This window comes from Drosophila mojavensis, unplaced genomic scaffold (assembly GCF_018153725.1).
Source record: "Drosophila mojavensis isolate 15081-1352.22 unplaced genomic scaffold, ASM1815372v1 contig_231, whole genome shotgun sequence".
In the NCBI taxonomy this organism is placed as follows: domain Eukaryota; kingdom Metazoa; phylum Arthropoda; class Insecta; order Diptera; family Drosophilidae; genus Drosophila; species Drosophila mojavensis.
In genome coordinates, this window is record NW_025318772.1 from 4,424,344 (window position 1) to 4,440,485 (window position 16,142).

The following is a 16,142-nucleotide window of genomic DNA, read 5'->3' on the forward strand; positions in this document are numbered from 1 at the left end:
CCATGCAGGGGCGTCTGTTATGTTGGCTAACATTAACAGGCTTATGTTATGTTTATGCACTACAATGTTATTCTACAAAGCGCAGCTGCTGTAAAATAACATAAACCTGCTAGCTGTTGCTGTTGATTCAGTATAAAGAAAAAGTATAATATACGAAAATAGTTTAAAACTAAATTCGAATTTATTTACTATATGAATAGAACAATTGTTGAAATATTTTTGATGAATAGGAATACTATGTAATATTTTCAAAAATTAAATCCATTAGTAAATTACACAAAAAATGCTTTTCTTGAGACTTAATCTCAGCATGAAATTGAAAAGATTTACTCAAACTGCACTTAAGTTTATTTAATGCCATAATTTTTGTATAACATTCTTGAATGTTTTTTGGCTGTAATTACAGCCGAGTAATAAAAATAAATAAACGCCTTCAGGTCTGGCGCACATTTCATTTCTGGGCTACAAATGGCAGTCATTAGGCCGGGAATTGCTTTTCGTTCTTTCTTTTTTTTTTTTTTCGTTTTTCGAGTGGCAAATTTAAAGTGATTGCCAAATGGCAAATGAAATTTGAAGCCTTTTCAAATTCATAAGTAGACTTGTTGACTATATACATGTATTTACTGTAAGTATGTGTGTGTGTGTGTCTAAATGAAGTCACAGGCAATGCGCTTAATTTGCCGCACAATGCACAAATGCCAAATACAAGAAAAAAAGAATGAAAATATGACGAAACACGACTGCTTGGAAGGAAGCGGCAGCAGACAGCAGAGAGTCCTCTTGCCCCGGTGTAAAGATAGAGAAATTGTTTTGGCACGAGAAGTGCATAAAAATGACAGTGTCTTGTGTACTCGTTTCTCGCAATTGAGCGCACAAAAGTTTTCATAAATTGCATCAATTTGGAGTTGTGGCGCAAAGGGGGAATGTGCGAGTGAGACAGGGCAGGGACAGGAGAGGGGGGTGGGGGGGGAGGGGGTAGAAATTCTTGTGCTTCATCTCGTTTGCATGCCAAAGGTAAAAGCTTGTTGATTTTCTTTGCAGCCTGCTCCGCAGTCAGACACATGCAGAGAGGAAATCCTGTTGCGCCCTTGCGCGGCATATTATTTTTTATGATTTGATTTGGCCTTTTGCTCACTTTATTCTTGTTCTGCTTTTTGCTTTTCCCTTTTTCCTCTTCCCGCTTTCCATTTTTTATTTAGTATTTTATTTTTTATGCCGCCCATCGCTGCAAATGAAGTCTAAAACGCTGTTGATTGTGTATTGAATTACTCAGCACGCTGCGGCACATCCAATACAATGTGAAATCATGCTTACAACTTGATTGAACTCATCAGTGAGCGATGCGCTCAGAGCTCAGTCAGTCCTCAGCCCAGAGCCAAAAGCCCCCAGCTGTCGCTCCTCCTCTGTCACAACCCGATTTATGTACAGCGAGCAGCGGTGTGTGTGTGTGTCTGTAATAGATGTGCACAACGGGTCGTATTAGTAATATCAAAGAAGCAACTCGCTCAGATAGCGTCTTGAGCACGTGTGTGCACCGCATTCAGTTTTAATTGATTGCATTAGTGTATTATTATTATTATATTAATATTAAGTTTGAGTCTATCCATCTAAACAAAATTCATCAAAATGTTCTAGATCTGTTTTCTTTTGTTTCCGACTAATTTGTTGTTTTCCATCTCTCTATCTCTCTTTTCTACTTCTATACAACAGGCTCAACATATTTTTAGGCTGCCCTCGCAGGTGACTGATACTGGAATATCACATATAAGCCTTACATACACGCCTAGACACACACACATACACTCAATACAATACAGTACAATATTGATCCGTCACTAAAATGCGTCTAGACCCTTCAGAGCAATCAATAAAAAACTAAAGGATATTTGGCGTGTCCTTGAACTTCGTGCCGGGCTTGCCTGATTTCATTATGGACTATCAGCCGTCACAAAAGCAAAAACGAAAAAATCAAATTGAATTGTAATTTGATTTCCTTATTTTTTTGGCTTATTAAATTAATTTGATCAAAGGCGCTCGACAATAGGCCTTGGCCCAGGACACTGTGATTGATTGGCTGTTTGGTGGCGCCAGCAACAAATGCTTACAGTTTTGATTCGAGCTAAGCGTATTCTCATTTATAGTTGCTCGAGCTAACGGTACTTCATTTGTCTATGCAAAATAGTAAGCCTAAGTTTGCGCAGATGCGTTAAATATGCCCAAGGCCCAAGTGTGTGGCACGTAGCATGTGTGTGAGTGTGTGTGGGTGTGCGATACGATTATCTAGTGCGGCAAAGAAATATGTACTCCTAAATCTATGAGAAGTCAACGGGGCGGAGCAGCTGCGACGTGGCTGGTTGTGGTGGCACGTGCCAAAGCGAGTTCCATTTAAGGGCTGTGCCTGCTGCAAGCTACATGCAACTACAATAACTGTCCTCTCTCTCTCTCTCTTTCTCAGATAATGCTCGAATGGCAATTAGTTTTTCTTAGCGACTGCCACTTGACAGCTTAAAATATCATTTGCTAATTAAAATCGTATTAGATAACTCTTGACAACGATTTGCAATTCTACCCTGTAGACAAGCGTGCAGCAGCAAGGGGTATGCTGAACATAAGTAATTTCGATGTAAATATATTGCCAGAAAATATAAAGTCTGCAGTGTGAATCAATTTGTTTGTTTCTAATCAAAAATGAATCTTGAATTGACTTAAAATTAACTGAAAATTAAATACATCAAAAATGAATATAAAAGTAATTTCAAAATTAAAAATTGAACTAAAATGAGTCCTAAATTGATCAAAAATGAATCTAAAATAAACAGAAACTACAAAAATAAATTGTTGAAATCCCATGCTGAAATTTAACCAAACATGAACATATTTTTATTGTAGATTCGAAAACTTTTAATGCCTGATTTGGATTTTGTTTTTCATTTTCCAAATTCACTCTATTAACTTTTCATGCTTGGCTTTCAATGCACATGGGTGGAAAATTGTGGCTTTTGCCAGAGAGCTGGCAGCTAATTAGAATTTTTCCGTCAGCTAATGAGCCTAATGAGCTTTAGCTTTTTACAACTTGTCAAATGCATAATTGCCGCCGCTAATCGTAATTCTCTTTGAACTATGAACTTGTCGGCTTAGGTAACTGACAGTCGAGCGTGTGTCTATATCTATTTTTTTTTTCCGGCCTTTTCCGCAGTTTGTGGCATTGCAATTTCCTTTTAGCGACTTATGTGTCAGCCGTGACGCAAATGGAGCCATGCAAATTGGATGGAATTGACAGGAATCGGAACGTTTCGCATGTCGCTCGTTGGTTAGCGGCTAATTTCCGCTGCTTCTTGGTCATTAAAAGCTTACTTTGTGGCGGCTAATTAAGAGCTGCGCTCGACAGCAACTCAATTAACGCATGACATTTCGCATGCAATTAGCGCTGCATTTTCTACCTGTGTCACTGGACTAACTGCAGGTGTAAATGCTTAAGAAGTTGCTGCAAGTACGGGCCTAACAAATGCCAGCAATCGGGGAATTGAGTCTTTTCTGTATAAAATATATTCGAATTGAACGGACGTGCAAACTTTCTACTATATTGTAGAACTTAAGTGGTTATGCGAACGTTTTTATTGTGCCAAATCTTTATGCGGCATTCGAGCTTATAATGGGTCCGGCTGTCCAGATGTCCGCTGCGCGTGTTGGGTTCGGCTGTGCGAGGCATTCATCATATTTCGGACGCCATTTCCGTTTCCGGCTCCACTTCAGTTGCGGCTGTAGGTGTGAATGTGGTCGCCGTCAGCCCGCCGCTCCCCCGCCCAGACTCCGGCTACAGCAGCAGCAACAGCTACAGCGCGTATGGGCTTAAACTTTTTATAAACCTTAAGTGGAAAACTTTTATTTAATACCCAAAGCAGTTGGCACTGCCTCGTGCCAGTTGTTTGTATTGTTTATGCCACCTATTCGATTGCCTTCAGTCTGGTCGCAAATTTTTCCGAAAATATGTAGGCCGCAGGATTGACCGAGCTGCGTACCCACCTCCTGCTCCCTCTCGTCATCATGCCTCCCCTTTTGGGCATGTCACGTCAGGGTAAAAGTTCGGTCTAAACGTTTTTAACGCCTTTTGAATTTTATTTTTTGTTCAAAACTTTTGTGCAAACAGTTTGCGCCAGCAACAGCCGCCTGAAAGTAGGCAATAAAAATTGTCAAACAAATAAATGATTTTGCCGTACAGTAAACAATCGCTAAGCGTAGACCTGCTCAGTGCTTGTATAAAAATCTGATTCTGAATTCAAATTAGTTTGTAATTTTTATATAATACGTGAACTGTCGCAAAGGTGAAAAGGAAGAGAAGTGGGATAATCCATTGACGAGGCATAAAATACGATGCTCAGTTGGAATATAAATAATATAAATGGGGGAATACTGTATTTTATATTCATAATTAATAATAGTATTGAATTAATATATTAAATAGCAATTAATATGATTCTGTTTAATAGAGAATTCTCCGAGTGTCAACATAGCGAGTTACTACTGTGCCTGCCTGACCATATTGCATAGGGAATATCATTGAGCCCCGAACAACATTTTGCATTATTGTTTATGTCAGTATATTGCTGTGTGTATGTTTCTGCCTCACTCTCTCTTTCCCTCTCTCTCTCTCTCTCTCTCTCACGCTGTGGATAGTTAGGTCAAATCCAAGTTTTTAATTTGGAACATATCTATTTTAATGTGACAGTCGGGAGCAGATCGACGGCCAGACACATATGGCCAGCTATTGAACTACTGCAGCCAGTGGGCGGCGTGTGGACGTTGGGCGTTGGGCGTGGCAAGTTAGCTGCGGCAATCAACGTACAATGTTGCCAATGACAGCAAACAAGTTTTTCATTTTTTTCCCCCCATTCTTTTTTAAATATTAATTTCTATGTACATAAATTTTGTTGTCGTTCACGTTGGCTACATTTTCGACAGGCTTCGCTGCATTTTAATAGTGTGGGTGGCTGGCAGCCTGGCATTAGAGTGGTTGGCTGGCTGACTGGTTGAGCGCCATCAGCAGCGAAAGTTCCTGTCACATTGCGAGAGGTTAAACATTCCAAGTCCCGAAAGTTAGCTCAAACTTTGGTCGAATGCTGAAATTTGTAATTGGAAACGGATCTCAGAGAGTTACTGAGAGTTTTTGATCAGCATATGTATATAGAGGTAATGCTATGCTAGTAATAATATATAATAATATAATATAATATAAATATATAACTGAGAATATTTAAATATTTTGCCAAATATTGTATTTATTACTTTATTTTGCTCTCTAAATGTTAGAACTGAGTTATATAATTTATAAATATAATATTTATAAATTAAATATTTTTCTATTTTATTTTACTTCTATATCAAGCCGAGCTCTTACATAGCGAAAAGAGAGAGCATTCAGAAACTACCTTGAAAAATTCTCACTATTAACTCTTGCTTTTTATTTGTTATTTAATTCTTAATTTATTTATGTTCTATGTGTATTTATTTATTTATACTTTTTTCTCCACTGCTTCGTTCTAGTTGTGTGGACATGTGCATATTTCATGACGAACTGTATAAATTTAATCCGCTGCCGTTGCTGTTGTTGCCGATGTTGCTGCTGTTGTTGCTGTTGCTGGTGTAAATTTCCAGCCATGGGTAACACCTTTTTGCTGTAATGCTGATTTCGAGGGGTGGTTTAAAAGGTTGTCTCTTTTGCTTTGTTTGCATTTGTTTTTGAATACACAAAAAAATTCGAGTTTTTTTTTTTTTTTTTTTTTTTTTTAGCTTAAATTTAACTGAAAATTGTGGCAGCTATAAAAAAAGGGAAAAACTGTTGTGTTTCCACTTTTTGCGGCACGAGGCGCAGCCTGTTTGCTTTTGGTGATTGATTTACGTTGGGTTTGTTTTAGATTGAAATATTTGGTGACTGCTTTTGGCCCTTATTCAATTTGTGTGCGCTTCCATTTTGATATGCACTGATATTTATCAGCTTTTAAGCTGCGAGCCGATTGATAATAATTTAAGCAATTAATACCCTGCATTTCAGCACACCATCAGGCTACTAGCACTTGTGATCCCTGTGGCTAGCTGCTGGCTATTCGTACAAAATTCGCTTAAGACAGTTCTATAAGCTATTGATGCTTGAGCTTAGGCTGCAAGGCATATTTTACGCTCAAGTGTGAGCCCTGAGGTTGATTCCTGACGGCCAAGACAACATTTATTAGTTTGACTGAGCAGCGAGCGAGAGGAGGAGATGGGGACGGAACGAGAGCATAAGGATGAGTTGACTTTTGTTTTTGTCCCACTTGATTCGCTTGTCAATGCAGACATACGTTGTATTTGCCAGCACATGCGGCGTATGCGTAATCAAAATGTTTTGCCTGCCAAATTGAAAACATAAACACTTGCCCGGACAGCTAGACGGGCAGCTGGCCGGACTGTCCGCCGGCTTTAGCTGCGTGTTGACAACGTGTCATGTCTAATGACCAAACAGACGTTGAGCAAATAAATAGCAGCATTTTCTGCTACTCGTCCAGCCCAACGGCCCTGAGTGGCTGTGATTGGGGACTGAGTATGGGGCGTGTTAAGGCTTAGCCGTCTCTTTTTTTTTGGTCATTTTATGCTGTGCTCACAGAGCGACAGCTTAAAGCTATTGACTGAGACATAAAGTATGGTATGAAGTGCCCGATTTTTTGTAATCTATCCAGAGTGTTTTCGAGTCGAAATGGTTCGATTTTAAAGCCACTCGACTGCATCATTGCCGGCGATATTTCGATTGCTTTGGCAACTGCGGCGATATGTGCTAGTTGGCTGATCAATTTGGATCAGTAATTTGATTAACACTCTTATAAGCCGTAAAAGTTAAGTTGAACTTATCAATAAACGCGGCCAAGTTAAAGAAACTTTTGGGAATATTTCACTAGAGCAAATAAAGCGGAGCCTTTTGCTCATTTGTTGGATTTATGTGCGGCACTTAAACTGAATTGACAATCAATGGCCAAGGCCAACGACAGAGGGAGTATTATGCGAGGTGGGTGTGCCATGGGGCGTTTGGCTGGACCAAAACAAAAGGCAATACAAGCCATGGACAGGCCAAGCTCATAAACAATGCGGCCAATTTACATGCATTGGGCCGACACACGCATTGTCTGTTGATGTGTGTGTGTGAGCATAAGTGTGTGCGAGTGTGTATAAGTGCCATGGCCTCGTTGCTGTTGTTGTGTTGTAAATAAAAAATTGTCCCTTTTGTTGCATATAAAAACAATGGCCCAAAGAACTTGAAATCAATTTCAAACGTTTTAGCCAAAGCCAATTGATTTATGTATTCCATGTGTGTGTATGTGAGCTGCTGAGCTTGTGTGTGTGAATATGTGTAGGCATTGTGTGTAATGCCTGAACTAAGCGCAATGGAAGCACATTCAACTTGGCAGCTCGCCGAGTTGTGGGCCAAGGTTTTGAGCCGCAAACAATTAACACTGCTCGACAAAAGTCAACGGCTGGCATAGCAAGTAGCATTGATGGCTTTTACTTACACTTGACAAACTTTTTATTGCTTCCAAGCAATTGAAAAAATTTAATCTCAAATAACAAAACAAAACAAAATAAAAGCAGCCAGCAATTGGCTTGGACACATTGCAGCTACTTGAAGACACTGAACGAAATGACAAAATTTTCCACTCGTAATTGAATAAAAACAACGCGCAATGCGAAAAGTAAACAAGGCGCAAAGTTGGCCAGGACGGGCCTGTCTGGCATATGGGTCAACACTGCTAGCTCCTTCAGTTCTTGCTGTTCCCTCTCTGCCACTCTCTCTTCTCTCCAGTCTTTCTCGGGTCACCCTTGTGGTTTGCTGCGTTTGATTTGACACATCTCGCAATGCAATGGAGCATGAAATAAATGAAGAGCGCGTCGCAAGTCGCATCCTTCAGCTGAATCAAATAGCCAAAGCAAAGCCAAGCCAAGCCATGGCAAGCCGAGCCAAGCAGCCGCACTGAATGTTTTTTCCCATTGGCCCTGGCCCAGGCCCAGTCAAACAGCTAACCTCCCACATTTGGCATGGCATCCTGGGTAGCATCGACATTTTTACGCCTTTTATTCAGTTGACTGCATAAACATTCTCGCTACGCATTTTAAATGTCTCTGCCGCTTAGCTTTTGTTTTGCCAGCCACTGGCTATAAAATTGAATTGATAATGGGCTTGAGAAAAATAAGTTCTCGGGCATTGCATACAATCATCGTCTGTGTGAAAATAGCCCTTTAAGTAACCAATAGCTGCAGCCCTGAAAAATGCCAAGCATAAAAAATACTAAAATTATCGGTAGTTAGTTCACGGTTCCGATATTCATTTACTTTATGAAGCTGTTGGATTTAAAAAAGGTTCAGTTCACTAAAGTTAACTTAAATTGGAATGCAATAAATATAAATATATATCTTATTTTATGAAAATTAATAAGAAACTATTGGCTGAAAGTAATTACATTTTGCAATGCCTTAAAGTGGGTGATATACTATATTGTCGCTTGTCATCATTGGCTCCAATTCGTTGATATACACTATGCTTGCCACATGTGAGAGGGCAAATGATTCACTTGAGCTGCGCAGGGGCATGCAAAAAGTGGTTGCTTAAAGCTGATTTTGCAGCAACGCTGTCTGGGTTTTTGGCTTGGGCTCAACTTGTTGCCCTTGTTAGCAGTTTATGACCCTCGAGCGTTGCTCATTATTGCAAATTTGAAGCAACATGGAGGGGATCATGGCCAGAACTTTGGCATCAAGTTTGATTTGTTTACACATGCGCCTGGTTTTCGTTGCTGGGGAAATGTTTTCCTGCCAGCTAACAAGTTGTAAATTAAGCTAAAAATGTGTGTTTTGGCAAATGTGCAAAAGAGTGAGGCTTGGAGCGAAGCAGTGGCGAAAGGAGCTAAGACCACAACTTGGCCACGCACACTCGCAGTCGCACTAACACAGATGCACATACACATGTTCGTATGCATGTAAATGAGAGGAAAAAGCCGCAGAGCCAAACGCTCTAACAAGCGACAGTAATCAGTGTTACAACAACAACAGCAACAACAACAACAACAATGCCAACAGCTACAGCACAAATTTTAAGGACTGTTACAGCTTAGCTGCATTTGCAGCAGCCAGGAAATTACATGCACAGGAGCTGAAACAATGACAGACTCCTCTGTCCAGCTCATCATCAGTATTCGCCCCACACCCCTCTCCTCGCATATGGAAGCTTCCCCAGAAGAGAGTCGACCCAATTTCTGGGCACACAATGGACAACAATGCAAAAGGAAAGACAAAAAACTAGCTTCAGGCGGAAAAAAGAATGAAATCCACTTGAAATGCAATGTCGCGAGCGTCTGGACGGGCAGCATGCCAAATGTTGTAACTGTGAGAAATGTGTTTACCAGTGGAAGCAGTGGCCAATGTCGTTGGATGTTGTGTCCGCCTCTGTTGCGGGTCGCTCACTTGGCAATGGCGACGAAATAAGTGAAAGTTTATTGCCTTCCTCCATTCGCTCCATTCGCTGTTGTAAACCGTTCGAGGAAAATCAATAGAATGCAATTGGAAAGCAAATGACCCATATAACCAGGCTCAAGTGCTACCAACCACTACATTGGGCAAGAAGAACCCGGCAGTTGCTTCAACGCGCGCCTGTGGCTGAATGTAATTGTGCCAAATTATAAATTATTTCGCATTTGCAATGGAGCAAAGGCGATGCGCTAGGGGTCAGACCAGGGGGCGTTAACTTGGCCCGCGTGCAATTAATTTTGTGCAGCGCCAATTGAATGCTGAGACCATGACCGATCCCGAGCCCGAGCCCGAACCCCAGCAGCAGCCACAGCTACATCGCCACCCTAGCCCCAGCGAGCACTCCAAGCTCCGGCTCAGCGGGCTAAAGGCTAAGCGCATAATTTAAATTTCTAATTAACAGTCAAATAAATTGTGCTCGGCAGCTGCCAGCGAAGCCGCGGCAATTGAGGCGCTTCAACTGATTTTATGGCCAAAATGCTCATTAAATTAACGCCAATTTGCTGCCATAGACAAGACAAGGCGCCAAGGTGCAGCAGCATCAGCAACCGTTAAAAGCCAATCGAATTCCCCTGATTATTTTTACGACTACTTGAAGCCTCGTTTAACTCCTGCATTTTACTTCGTTTATCATGCTATGACTGGAATGTCGTGGGGACTGAAAATGTGAAATATTTATTTAAAGATTAATTAATTAGGGCTTCAATAAAATGATCGATTATTACTCAAGCTATCGGATCTTCAAAAGTTCCGGTTCATTTGAGATATTTTCGATAAAAAAATCAAGTTTGAAATGGTGCACCGCTGGTCACACTGAAAGTTAGGAAATTTGAAAAACGAAAATGAAATGAAACTGCACATGGAGCTACATTTGGGGCTGTTGAGATTTACACTTATTTATCATTGTCTAGATCGACACTGCCCCAGATTGGGCAAACATTTGCAGCCACATATTTCTATTAAACTATCCAGTTAATTAGCCGGCCAGTTAGTGGTCCTTTGCCATGACAAACAAATCAAAATCCTTTGCTGGCGGCATTTTGTTGCAAGTCAAAGGAATTGCAACTTAATTAGTGAAATGCAGCCACAATATGCATGTTGCAAGAGTTTAGGCCACGGGGCGTGCATTCGATTTAACTGGTTCAGTGTTGGTAAATACAACTGTAAGTGTTGCATATCAAATGCAAATGCAAGCGCAACTGCCTCATTTGTGTGTGTGCAGTAAATTTTGGGAATTGAAAACAAAATGAATCAAAAATACAAAGAGCAGCATCAAAGCATGGCAAGTGTAAACCTGCAAGTCGTATGGCGTCGAAATGGAATTGAATTCCTTATCTCTTGGCGCATCCATTTCTTTTCCATTTTTTTTTTCGTATTTGCTGCCCGCGACATGTGGCATAGCGATGTGCCAGCTGGGCGCTATGCGCAGCTTCGGCAAAAACATTCAATTAGTTTGATTTACACATCTGAAGCAATGTACTGGGTGGGGGGCCCCCTCCCATCAGCCGAAATCGTGGCATCTCTGTCTGGCTTGCGAATTGGAGTTTGATCTCTGTCGCACGCTTTTTGCCTTTGTGCGACTGTTGGCATTTCCGTTTCCGCTGTTTAACAAGCAACTTTTGGCATCAACAGCAATAACAACAACAGGCAGCTGGAGCAGCCGCTGCCAAAAACTTGTTCGGCTTTGCGTGCCAAAAAATGCGGCGCTTGGAGCCGCTTAAGGCAGTCAGCATGCGGAATAGGCAATGATGCCTCCACAGTTGCCATGGCTGCTGATGCTGCTGCTAGTGCTGCTGCTGCTGCTGCTGCTGGTGCTGGTGTTGGAGCTGCTGTTGTTGATGCTGCGCCTGCCGGAAACAGTTTGCTGCGCGCTGTCTCAATATTAGTTTGGACGGCAGCAAAACGCTTCCGGCAGCCAAATGGCAACGTTGCCTGTTGTTGATTTCGTTTGCCCGTTACACTGATGTTGCAGCCTCGTCCGATGATTTTTCAATTTGCATTTGACACAGAGGCAGAATGTCAAAGACTAAATTGAAATGGCAAAGGCTGCTCAGACAGGCGCCCCCCTGCTATCACCTATTCCTCACCCATCACCAGCCCACTATCATGGGATGAAAACTTATAATCGTATGCAGTGCACACACAGTCCGAGGGCTAGATCCAAGGCTGGGCATGGGCAGCATCTTTGGATTGCGAGACTTTCAATTAGGTAATTGACAGGCGTGTGTTTTGAGCGAACAGCCGGGGCTGGGCCTGGGGTTGGGGCCTTGGGGATCTTAAAGCCATGCAGTCATTGCAACGTGGCTTAAATGTAAACTACATGGTTTGTCATATGTAAGTGGCCCATTTAATATGGTCAAAGTTATTTCCAAAATTAAATGCAAGCCAAAGTGCACAGCAAGGCAAGGGGCATGGAGCAAGAGGGTGCGGCACCGGCAGCTGAAGAAATTGGAATGCGTCGAGTTCGCATGTCAACTTCATTTGTTGAATGACATAAGTTATCAACGAAATTGCAGGGAAACTGACCTCGAGCAAATTGCTCTGGCGCCCCTTTATCTTTCGTATGGTAAACCATGCATACACACGCAAGCCCACACACACGCACACACACACACACACGTAAACACAGAGAGACAGCAAGAGTTACATACAGAAGTAATGCGAAGGACGAAACGATTCATTCCATTCCATTTCACTTACACCAAGGCAACCAATAAGCTCCATGTCAGTACGTCTGTTCGTTGAGTGTATATGTGTGATTCAGTGCGTGTGCGTGTTTGTATGTGTGCGTGTGCTTGGTTTCATTTCAATCTTTTGCCACTTAACAAATGCACACCCATTTTTCCCCAGAGAGAGAAAGCGTAGCAGGCAAGTGCATAAGTTTAATTTTATTATACGAAAACAATGCAACAATTGTAGCAGTCAACTCACACACGCACACACACGCATGCATATATGTATATACTATATGCACACTGTTGTTAGAAGTAGTATAACAATGGCTGTGCAACAATATGGCAATTTGTAAAACGGATTTGGCTCTGCATTTAGAAGCCAATAAAAGAAAGTTAGCTGGAAAAACTTGAGTGAGAACAGCAATGGGGAGATGTGGGCACACACGTCTTATAGATGCGTTTGTGATAACAGTTGTGATTTAAAGCTGTTTGCGATGAAGACAAACGAGAAATTTCCAAATATACAATATATCCTTTTGCATATTCCCACAGATATTACAAATACATAGACAGTTTACTTCTGATCAAATGGTTTAATTATATTTTCGTTATGCTTTTGTCAAGCAGGTTTACTTTGCTTTTGCTCGAGTTTGGTTTGCGTAATTAAATTGAAAGAAAAGAGATTTTTTGTGTTGTTGTCGTTGCTTATTGTGCATTATACGAGTTATTTTTCATGTCACTTTAATTGGACAGTGCACGACGCGGTCTGCTTCGCTGACGTTGTCTCTGGTGTGGACCAAAGCGCTGCCGCTCCCGCTGCTGATGCTGCTGCCGCTGCTTATGGCAGTGGCAATCCCAGTGGCAGCAGCAGTCGCCTTCGTTTCTCATTCGTAATTTGCCATAAAATAAGCATAAATTGGATCAATTTACCAAAAGCTCAGTTACAAATGCGCAGCAAAAGGCAGTCGGGAATGCAATATACAGTTACAGTAGTCCAAAGCCATCTACATCTACATAGAAGCAGGAGCAGGAGCGGGAGCAGGATGCGGGGGCAGGATGCGGGGGCATGGGCAGCGGTAAGCGCTGGGTTTCACGCCCATCAACGACTGCTGCAGTGCATTGTAATGACCACTCCAGTACCACCAAGGCGCAGCTGAGGCTCTGGAACCAACTGTGCTGACAGTGCTGTGGTCGCTTGCTCTGCCGCTCCCTCTCCCACTGCCCTGCCTTCCAGCTGTCTCTTTCAGTGCCCAGTGCTCAGTGCTCCACGGAGTGTCACGTGCATTGAATCCGAAGCCCTCGGTTGCATTTCAGTTGATGCTCATGATGCCCATGATAGCATTGTCATTTCCATTCGTTGGTCGTTCTGGTCGTTGTCGTGGTTGTCCTCGCTCTGCTTAATGTCAACTCTTGGCAGTTCGTCTTAGCTGCCGCATAAAAAATTCAATTTATGATGAAGTTGCTTTGCAGCTCTCTCACTTTTCTTCTCTTTCCTTTTGCTTTTCTGTTTCGGCTTTTAGTGCCAACCACGCAGATTTCTTACGGTCGCAAAATTACTTTTGCACACTTGGTTTAATTTACAAGCAGTTTAACTAAGTTCTGGTGCTTTATGCTTGATGCGACACGTTGGCTTCAAATCTTTTTAGGGATCAGATTGGAAAGTATTATATTGGTTTGAAACTATTTGTTTTCCCCTGAATTGATTCTTCAAGTAAATTTAATTTAGTTTGCGATTCAATTTTTTAGAGCATGAACGATCTTTTCATCTTATCGTATTTCCAAAAATTAAATAATTATGAGCTTTCAGTACGAAAATTTAATTATTGAATTATTAATTATAAAATTTTGTAAAAGTGGATACATACATATATGTAATAAAATTTATATTTCATTTATATGGACATATTTTAGTTGAAAATAGTCTCTCTTATTAATTTTAATAAATAATTAAAATCACGAAATACAATTTTGAAATGATTGTAACTGTAGTATATTTCGATTACAGAAATATCGATACACAAAACACCTAAATTTTTTAAAAATACTTAATTATGCCAAAATTGAAATGTTTTTGGTGCTGAGTCTCATTTGTGAACTAGTTCATTTAATACATAGAAACGAACTTTCATGCGCTCTCGCACTTAAATGTAATCTACGTCAGCTTCGAGCGCCATTTGTCAAATTGCTGGTCCACGCGCTTTGGTCGAACGTGGTCTGTGCATACGAATACTCGCATTTGCTGGCTAAGAGGCGGCGATGTCAGTTAGTTCGTCATTTCTGCTGCATGCTCATAATCAGTGCTGCCAGTGCTGCTGTTGAGCTCCAGAATAATTTGGATTGTGGATAAGAGTTGGCCAAAATAGGCTAAAAATATTTCTTTAAGTATTTCCTACAGGTATTTCCTCCAGGAATTTCCTGTAAATATTTCCATTAAATAATTCCTCCTCTGCTGAACAATCCACACTTTACCTCACTTTACTGCACTGCACGACTTACCCCACCAGGCCTGGGCGACTGAAGAAATGCTGCAGCGGCTGCCCTTTATATAGGGCCACATTCACTCAAATCCTAAGTCGCGCCTAAATGTTGAGCCTGGCGCCAGGTAGGGGTCGTTGCTTTTTATGTGACCAATGTTTGATAGTGCTAAATATAGATATGCTAAATAGCTTATGTACATTATAATTATTAGATAGCATATACATCAGTCTCTTCTGTTTAATAGTATACTTAGTATCTTCTGCCTCAATTTCTGTCTGTTCCATCCCAAACTCATTTTCATTAGATTTATTGGCTAAACCTCTTTTAAATAAGCTAGATCTAGCCCGAAATAGGCTAAACTGGCAACACTGCTCATAATGCGGTCGGACGTTTGGTTTTTAATAATTTTATACTTTGCTGCTATCAGCCACAAGCCACACACTCACACACACACACATACATAAATAGATCTCTTGATGTTGTGAATGAAGCTGAAGTTGATATAGGAAATGCGAGCGACACACATTTGGCTTGTGTGTCCCAGACTCGAGTTTTACGATGTTGTTTTCTTCATATTTTGGTTTATTTATGCAGTCATGTATGCTGGCTGTGCATGTGTTGGCCATTGCAATGCATTAACCATATAATTTCCGTTGCCAAAATCAACATGTGGCGCTGGCTCAGTCGCCAGACTCACTCCATAAGCCGACAGCCGGCAGTCGGTGGTCGAGTGGCGTCCGACGTTCGCTGGGTGCCCATTATTGAATGCTAGGCGCATACGTGGACTCCCAGTTGGAGCAGCAGTTGTGATAAATGAATTTGTTTAGCTGAGTCGCGTCGGTTTTGAGGGCCATTCATGGCAGCGGCATCCAGCTCTTCCTCCCCACTCAGGGGTGAGAGCATCAAAAATTTCGTATTCATATTTTAATTAAATTAACATTTTGGTGAACTACTTAGATGAATGAGCCACCAAATACGCTTTCAATAGCGAGCTGTGGAGCAATGTGATGCAAGGACTCGGCTCTCTGTACGCAATATCATATTAAAACGCATTTAAGGAATACAAGCACATACATACATATATAAGTATGTACATATATATAGGTATATATATGACGTACCTTTTGAAGATGCAACAGACCATGAAACCTACATGGAAATGTATTTAGCTGGCCCAAACAAATCCAAAATTATGAAATTGCATTCGTGCGCGTATATGTGTGCATGGATATCATCATAATAAATATATGTATGTATGTATATATATGCATGTGTGTATATGCTCATATTTGTCGAGCATGGTTTGGCTTAAGGCAATGCATTTGATTAATTACTTATGTGGAATGTTATGTGAGCTTACATAAATTTAATTTGTTTTTAGCCAAGTTTTGGCTATTTTAAATATTCCGCAGTGTAATTCAGGCTTATACCAATATTTAAGCATACAAC